The sequence below is a fragment of the Chrysochloris asiatica genome, unplaced genomic scaffold (genome assembly GCF_000296735.1).
Source record: "Chrysochloris asiatica unplaced genomic scaffold, ChrAsi1.0 scaffold00003, whole genome shotgun sequence".
Lineage (NCBI taxonomy): Eukaryota > Metazoa > Chordata > Mammalia > Afrosoricida > Chrysochloridae > Chrysochloris > Chrysochloris asiatica.
In genome coordinates this window covers 5,153,893-5,163,492 of record NW_006408521.1, presented here as the reverse complement: position 1 = coordinate 5,163,492, position 9,600 = coordinate 5,153,893, and positions in this window count along the sequence as shown.

Here is a 9,600-nt window from a genome sequence, read left to right as displayed (position 1 = left end):
ATATTTAAAAAATACAGATTTAGGTAAAATTTATATATATGATATACCAAACCTAGAGGAGAAACAAAATGCATTTTAGATACATTAGCCTTGTCATAGGTATCACTACTCCTTGTGAAAATCCCTTTTAATTTGTCCACATTAGAAAAAAAAAATGTTTAAAAATAAACTCATCCTCATTGTTGCCTGGTAATGTGCAGAAAATATTACAAATAAACTTTAACTGGCTTCTAAATAAACATTTTATATGGACTAGCTTAAATGAATTCAGTTCTGTAAAGAAAATTCATAATGGTTCTTCTCATATTTCATAAGTACCATTCTGAAAGCATTAATTTTCAGTACAACAGTTTTCTCTCTTGACTAACTTTTTACTATTGTTCATTTCCAAAAGGACATCTATTGTATTTCATAATCATTGCCTGATTTGTCACACAGCAATTGTGGAAAAATTGCAGGAAAGAATACTATATACCTTGATGGATATAAGCGAGATGATGAAGTATCCACCAGACAAAATCTCATTCATCTTTCAATATAAAGGTAATTTCCATTATTGCTTAAAGTAAGGGAATAAGAGCATTTTACTTTTTAAAAGAAACAAAAAATCATACTGATTAATGTGACAATATAGTCATCCCAGCTCCTACAAACCAATTTCATAAGAACATTTTTGGAATTTCAAAGCATTCAAGTACCTAGTTTATTATTTATAACCAAAATCCAAAAACTGCAGCCATCCATTTGATTCTGAGTCACAGCGACCCTGGAGGGCAGAATAGACTTGCTCCATTGACTTTCTGAGACTGTAACTCTTCACCAGACTAGACTTATGGATTTGACTCACTGGTCTTTTTATGTTAGTTCAAAATAGAAAAGGATTTCAAATATTAACAAAAGTAAATATGAAACCATTTTGTTTTATATAAATGTTGATGATAAATCAAAATATTTGAAAAAAATACACCATCAAGTAATTTTCTAGGTATCTTGAATGCTACTTGATAAATATTGCTTTGACATGTTCTAATAATCGTCACTTTATGTAAATAGGTTAAGATGGTAAGCATTTGTTTTTCAGAGGAAGCTTAAGAGAGTTAATGCAGTTTAAAAAGTAACAAGGAGATACTTTAAATTTCTTTAAAGTCTTAGCTGATTTTGTTTTACTAGATTTTTTATTTTAAGTCAAATGTTTACAAAATATGTAACAAATTGTAACATTTAAAAAGACTTTTAATAAGCCATAATATCCTTTCTTGCTCTTAAGAAAAATTTAGCATATGAGATTAGGAAAGAAATAGATAAAGTATAAAGTAATCTCAAAGAAAATCAATACACCTTCATATCAAAATAAAAAGAGGAAACTAAGAAAGAATTAGTAAACATCAACACAACAGAAATGAAGAAAATGAAAAGAAGAATCACAAACAAAATGAACTCAGTGCAAAAAATTACGTGGAAAAAATTAACCAGCAGCACTACACACACACACACACACACACAAATAGGGCAAAATGACAGCAGTCAATTCACACCTGCTGATAATTACACTGAATAGCAATGGATTAAATGCACCAGTCAAGAACCAGAGAGTAGCAGAATGAATAGGAAAACAAGATCCTTTAATATGTTGTCTATAAGACAAAGATTAAAAAAAAAAAGACTAAAAATCAAAGGATGAGAAAAAAAATATCAAACCAGTGACAATAAAAAAATGAGCACAAGTGACAATATTAAATTTTAATAAAATTGACTTCAAGGCAAAAATCAGCATAAGAGACAAAGAAAGGCATTATATATCATGATTAAAGCTTCAATTGAATAAGAGCACATAACCATACTAAATATCTATGCTCCCAATGAAAGTGTCTCAAAATACATAAATCAAACTCAAATAGAACTAAGGAAAAACATTAACAATTCTGTAAATCCTAGTGTGGTGCTTATAGAATCAGCATTGGACTGCAAAACACAAGGTCTGCAGTACAAACACACCAGCTGCTCCTTGGAAACCCAGTAGAAGGTCACTCAGAGTCAAACTGACTTGATGACAGTTAAAAACAACAGCAATCACTTCTAGGCACCCCCAGTGCTGGTATCATACACAAACTACCATGCTATGGAGATCACCTCGTATGAGGTTTCCCTGCTTCTTCCCTTGCTCCCTTTCCATGTCTGATCAACAGAGACAATCAGATGACCCTTTGGAAAACAAATGGAAGTTCATGCCTCTTCTGCAGTCAATATCAGTTTCCTTCAGAAAACAAACAAACAAACAAACACAGTTTCCATGGAGCTTAATGACATTATGCTGAATGAAATGAGTTACTCACAAAAGCACAAATTTTGTAAAAGCTCACTTATAAAAAAAAAAAGACAAGAGTGAGTGTTCTTTTGCATATGCCCTCTCTTCTTATCAGTTGGATGCTTCACTCTCCACTCTAGTCCTCTGTGGCTATGTCACTGACTCTAGGCCCAAGAGTCCCCAGGTCTTGCCACACTGCTGGTCAACCAGGTCTCCACTCCGGTTCACAGGAGTCTATTGAACGTTGTAGGGCTTAGCTTGCAGCTTCATTGCTGTTTTTCCCTCACTTCTCCTTATTGGTGATTAATGTGGTCACCAATCAGAGAGTGTATTCCCATTGAGTCTTAGTCTTGGAAGGGCATTTGCTTTGAGGGGACCCGACCACTTGCCATAATGTGTCCTGGGCAAGCAACTTGCTTGTTCTTGTAGTAATCAGTCGGCCTGCCTATATTGTTTTGTATTTTTCCTGTCGGTCTTTCTTTCAAGACATATCTTCTGTTCTTCTAGCTGCTCCAGGCTGGTCTGTCGATCCTTTCAAGTGGAAATTTCACATCTCTGAAGATTCTGGATGCTGTTCAGGATTCCACCTATAGTATTATGTAATGCAGAGGCTCCACAGAGAGCCTCATTCACTGGGCACTTTGTAGCCCCATTTTAGGTATTCCAATCAGTTATAGGCAGAAGACGGACTTACAAGCTTTCTATGGTGATATTTCTGTCTATTCCTTTCTCTTCCCCTCCAGTGTCTATTTTATAATATAATGCAAGGAAAACAAAGATTCAAAAGACAGCATCTTAACATTATTTCCCCCATTTTCCCCATTTCAACCATATCTGAATCCCTGTATCCCAGAGCCCTGTAGTTCCAAGGTTGTACATATATCATTATTTATCTCTGTCCCACTTAGCCCATGCAAACCTGCCTAATTGTTCTCCCATCTAGTTTGTTCTTCCATTCTCCTCTCCCTTCTTGTATATTGCCCCCCTTCCCAGCACCCAAACTATCCTGTGTCTATTCCCTGCCCTGTGCTCCACTTTCCCCTCCCTCCCTCACCCCACTCCCACAACCCAGAAACCAGCAAAGAATCCACCCTCCTTTAATATGGGTTCTTTTTCTTAGTCTTTTACAGTAGTGGTCCTATGAAGTATTTCTCCTTTTGTGACTGACTAATTTCACTCAACATAATGTCCTCACACTTACAGATAATACCCACTTGACATGGCTTCAATGACTAGATGATCAGAGCTCAACTAGAAGAAGAAAGAAGAGGGAAAAAAAAGAGTAATCTGATACAATTTGATGAACTTGACCTACACCCATGGATGCAGTAGCTTACAAGAGGGAAGAAATCTTTACAGCAAGTATCATTCCCACTGCCTCCATATACAGAGTAGACAGGATGGGCAACTTGGACATTGGCTACCCAAAATGGAGGGTGGGGGAGGGCTACAAAGGCAAGAAATGACTGGCTTACAAGCTTTCAAGAGGGAACCTAGATCCAGAGGGCGTGGAGGAAGGTAGAATTTCCACTGAGTGGTATTCAATCTGCCTAGGCAGGTCTGATGAAAGGAAATGCGTATAGGTCTCTTGTGATACAACAGTGAATAATTGTTATCAGGACTGCTTGTGAGGGATGGAAATTTAAATGTAGACATTATGTAACAAGCAGGGGAGTGATTAACTTTGCAGTTTAGGAGCAGATGTCCCTGGGACCATGAAGGGAGAAGAGTGGAGAGCAGGACCCTACCCAGAGAAGCAGTGATGCCTGAGATGGAGGCAGAGATGATGACATGGAGAGATGGAGCATCTGGGGACTTCAGACCCAGAGAGGGAGAGGGGCTGTGTGCTTACAACCGGGGGCCCGGCTTGTAGGGTATACCCTTTGGTTGGTTGATGATGCATGGAGGGGATAGCAACCATGGCAATGAAACGATATACGATAGGATGAATGTAAAACTAATATTCTCCCATGTAAACTATCGCATAATTCAAAATAAAACATTAAAAAAAAAAAAAAACAGACAAATGTATTGATGAAAGTGTTTTACTGGTTAACAGGGCAGGTGGGAGGAAGAAAGAGGAAGTTATTGCTTAAACAATAATGAGTTTGCTATCTGTTGTTATTGCTATTTGCCACTGAGTCAGTTCCAGTTCACAAGGAATCTGTATAAGGTTTTTGAGAGCAACTGGTGGGTCTGATAATTGGGGATGAAAAACTCACATTGATTGAGAGTAGGGTTGCACAGTGAATTAATGTACTTGTTATCCCTAAATTGGAGTTCAAAGTCATCAGCTGCCTCTGGAAGAAAGATGAGTCTATCTGCTTCTGTAAAGTTTTACAGTCTTAGAAACCCTATATAGATAGGGTCACTGGGGGTTGGAATGGACTTTATGGCAGTGGGGAATTTGGTAATAATTTGTTATAATATGAATTATATAATTTAACCTCATATATCATGTTTAGAACTTCTGGCATGGCACTGTAGGATCAGCACTGGACTGTGAACCACAATGTCAGCAGTTCAAATCCACCAGTGGCTCCTCAGAAACCCTATACAGGGTCGCTATGAGTAAGAACAAATTCACTGGCATTTAACAGCAATCATGTTAAATAACTGAACACCTAGTACTAATAAAATCAATAATTATAAAGACTGCAATCTAAGGTGTAATTGTTTTTGTTATTAAGTGCCATTGAGTCAGTCCCGATTCATAGCTACCCTATGCACAACAGAATGAAACACAGCCCAGTCCTGTGCCAACCTCACAATCATTGTTATATTTGTGCCCACCGCTACTGCCATTATGCCAATCCAGCTCTTTGGGTGTCTTCCTTTTTTTCTCCGACCCTCTATTTCCTCCATTTTACCAATCATGATGCCCTCTTAGGTACGGGTCTCTCCTGATAATGTCTGAAGTGTGAGAGACAAGTCTGGCCATTCTGACTGTACTTCTTCCAACACAGATTTGTTGGTTCTTTTGACAGTTCATGATTATCTTAATATTCTCATCCTACACTATAATTCAAATATATCAATTCTTCTATTGTCTTCCTTATTCACTGTCCAACTTTCACATGCATATGAAGTTACTGAAAATACGATGGCTTGGGGCAGGTGCACCTTAGTCCTCAAGCTGACATCTTTGTTTCTGAACACTTAAAAGAGATCTTATGCAGCAGATGGGCCTAATGCAAAACATCATTTGATTTCTTGACTGCTGCTTCCAAGAGACTTGATGGTTGATTCAAGCAAAATGAAGTCACTGACAACTTCAACCATTTTTGCTATTTATAAGAATGCTCTTTATTGGTCCACTGCTATATTTATTTAGAAAGTGTCTAAATTCTTTTCTGATGTTTGACTGGGGACAGTGTATATACCCCATACCTCTTCTTTCTTATTCTGCCTCATGTCTATGCAAACTGATTAAGAAATCCTAGGTTCTCTCTTATTCATGGGTGAGGTGGTGTTAAAATCAAACCCAATAGGCCCTGCCCACATGGGAGAAATCCTAATCCTTGTTCTACTTCCCAACCACAATAAATATAAGCTGTTCTTGCCCTGTTCTCTCAAGCATTCTCAGACCTGTTTGGGCATCTATTCCTTCCTCTGCAGAAAGCATTGTTATAGGAATAATATGCCTGTTACATTGTGTCTTGGTGAATAGGCATTATCATTACTCTCAATACCTAAATCAAATTTTGGTGGGGATGGTCTATCCCACCTCCAAGGAGCCATTATACATAACAAAATTAAAAAGTTTTTCATGAATTTCATACCTGGATTTTAAGTTAGTGAAAAATATACAGTAAACAAAAAAGGGAAAAGTATCCATATGAAAATAATCATTCTAATTCATTAGAAAAATAATGCTTTTATGTAAATATAATAAATGAGCATCATTTTAATATAGAAGTTTTCTGGGCTATAAGTCATAAAACCAAAGCCAATTGCTGTTAAGTGCTGTCAAGTTGTCAACTCATAGTGACCCTAGATAGACTTTCTGAAGAGTGACTGATGAGTTTGAACCGCTGACCTTGTAATTCAAACTGACTTTGTGGTCCAGTACTTATCCTATAGGGCTACACCAGCAAATAGCTATATTACATTAGGCAAAATGCTAACTTATTTCTAGAAAATTTCTGTAAAACAAGAGAGTGAATGAACACCAAGATTCTTGTCAGTTTTACGATTTGAAAAGGTATGCTTCATTTTCAAAGAGAATGCATTTAAACAAAACTCCAGCAGTACTGACAGTGAAAATACTCCTAGTCATGGATGATGAACAACACGGAATATCTGAAAAATGAAGTTGACAGTTTCTTTCCAAAGGAAAAAGAACAGCATCGAAGATGCCTTATGTAGTATACACAATAAATAGCTTTATACATGACTGAGTTATATTGAGTTGGATATACAACAAGGCAAAAGGGAGTAGTGGAAATAAGTGAAAATAAGTAAGTTCCTACTTGCTCAGACTTAAAATTCAACAAAATGTTGACGTCTAAGTATGTTGGTTAATCCTGTGGGCCTCATCATGTGGAAAACCAGAATTGTCAGAAGTTACAAAAATTTCAAGCAGAAGGCAAAACATTGGAATAAAAATATAAGGCTTCAACAAAGTGTGTAATCATTTCAACCAGTCACAAATCTTCCCTTTAGAGAAATCCTGCTAAAACAAACAAGTAAAACACATACACACACAAACACACACACACACAGAAGAAGATGGTAAAAGGCTGAATTTGTCAAACGTAATGCTGTTAAACCCCTTCAGAGCTGTAGACAAGCCTCACCAGGATTATAAAATAGAGCTAGTAACCTTGATGTGTTACCTATATTAGACAGAAGTATGCATGGCCTTGTCTTATTTAATCTGAATGATTGTTATATTTAATTCTCCAAACTCTTTTTTTTTTAAATATTAAAACTAACAAATATCAAGGGGTTTCTTGTTAGAAATACTCTCAAATATCCAAAGACATTTAAAATATTAATTGCACAGTTAAAGGATTCAGTAACTTTAGGATACCGTATTAAAGAGAAAGAAATTCTAAGGAATGTAATGGAAAGATGAATGCGTTCATTCAATTAGTAAGCATCCAATGACTTGCTTGTTGATGTTGTTGTTGTTAAGTTCCATGGAAATCGGTTCAGACTTATAGGTTTCTGAGGCTATAAATCTTTACAGGAGCAGAAAGCCTCCTACGTCTTCCATGGAGCAGCTAGAGGATTTGAACTGTTGACTTTGTGATTAGCAGCCCAACTCGCAACTCACCATGCTACCAGAACTCCTTATTGACTAGCTCTACCGAGCACAAAAAGGAGCTCTGGTAACGTAGTTGTTACGAATCGGGCTCCAAACATCACAGTCAGCAGTTTGAAACTACCAGCTGTTTCGTGGGAGAAAGATGTGGCTTTCTGCTCCCGTAAAGATTTACAGCCTCGGAAACCCTGTACAGGGTCGCTATGAGTCGGAACCAACTCCACAGCACATAACAACAACAGCCAACCGTAAAAGTTTTCAGGTGCTAGAAATTAGAAACTAACACAAACGCCTTACGTCATAATAAACTACATACATTGAAGAAAGAAACAAACACAATGAGTTTAGAGAAGGTGGGAGTCTGGAGAATATAGCAGAATAAGCCTTTTAAACCTGGTAACTATTTTATATTCCATTTTAAGCAATGAAAAATATTGGGTGCTTATGGCATGGTGCTGTTGGATAACCACAAGGTTCAGTGCTTCAAATTCATCAGCCACTCCTTTAAAGCCCTGTATAGAGTGCCAATGAGTCAGAATCAACTTAAAGAGACTTAATCACAACACGATAGTTGGTTAACTGGCCCTCTGCATACACCCATATTTGCTTTTATTATGTGTTTTTAGATTGCAAAGTCTGAAAAACTAATGTATGTACTTATTGCCTTCCCTAAGCAAGGTTCTAATATAAATAAGGTTTGGCCAATTGGATATGCTTATGTCAGATTTTAAATATGACAATAAGAAGCAGATATATTTGTGATCTTAAATTGCCAGAGTTAGCAAATAAACATTCAGAACACTCAGATATGTTTGAATTTAGATAAACAATGAATTACTTTATGTTAAATATAATAATTGCTACAAACTTATGATAAAATAGTATTCATTGCATTTCTGAAATTCAAATGTAACTAGACAGATACACACAGAGACAAACAGAGAGAGAGATAGATAGCATGGTTGTTAAGTGCGGCTGACTCAGTACCAGCTTATAGTGACCATGCATAGGGTTTCTGAGGAGTTGCAGCTCAAACCGACCTTGTGGCTTAGTGTTTATCCTACAGTGCACACCAGGATTCCCTGTTTAGTTGACTATGACTCATAGGACATTCTCATTATTGTTGGTTTTCTACTTAGTTAATGAGATGTCATTTTCTAGATACTAGTCTATTATGATGATAGTTCCAAAGTAAGTGAGTCAACATCATATTATCCTGACTTCTTAGGTGCATTCTTGCATTTCTTCTATGATGGATTTGTCCTCTCTTTTGTCAGTCCATGATATATTCTTTACCATCAACATAGTTCAAATACATCAGTTCTTCTGTTTTGCCATTTTCTTATCCAATTTTCACATAGATAGTAGGCGACTGAAAAGACTATGGCTTTGGTCAAAATCCAAAGGATTTTCATTAGCTAGCGTAGTGGTTACGAATCAGGCTGCGAACCTTAAGGTCAGCGGTTCAAAACTACCAGTCGCTCTTCGGGAGAAAGATGAGGCTTTCTACTCCCGTAAAGATTTACACCCTCAGAAACCCTGTACAAGGTCGCTATGGGTCGGACCCGACTCGATGGCACTTAACAACAACAACAACAACAATTTTTAAGAGTAGATCTCCAGGCCTTTCTTCCTAGTATTAGTCTGGGAATTCCATTGTAACCTGACTAACAAAGGACACCCATTGGTATGTGAAGTACTGATGGTATAGCTTCCAACATCACAGCAACACAAAAGTCACTACAGAAGGACAATCTGGCAAAAGGTTAGTGTTTAATCCCTATAATATATAATTACCCTGATTAGAAGAGTTTGTTTTTTATTCTCTTTGGACTTTCATTAAATTGCTACAAATTTTACAAGAATGGCTTTGCTAAAGATGTCTTTCCCCTTAGGCATATAATAGAAAATAGACTCATTCTTAATATAAGATTTTTCAAAAGCTTTTCTAAAAAATCATGGAGTAAATTGTGTCTCTTCCCTGCTCCCCTACCTTTATCCTCCCCTGGCACGCGCTCACACACAC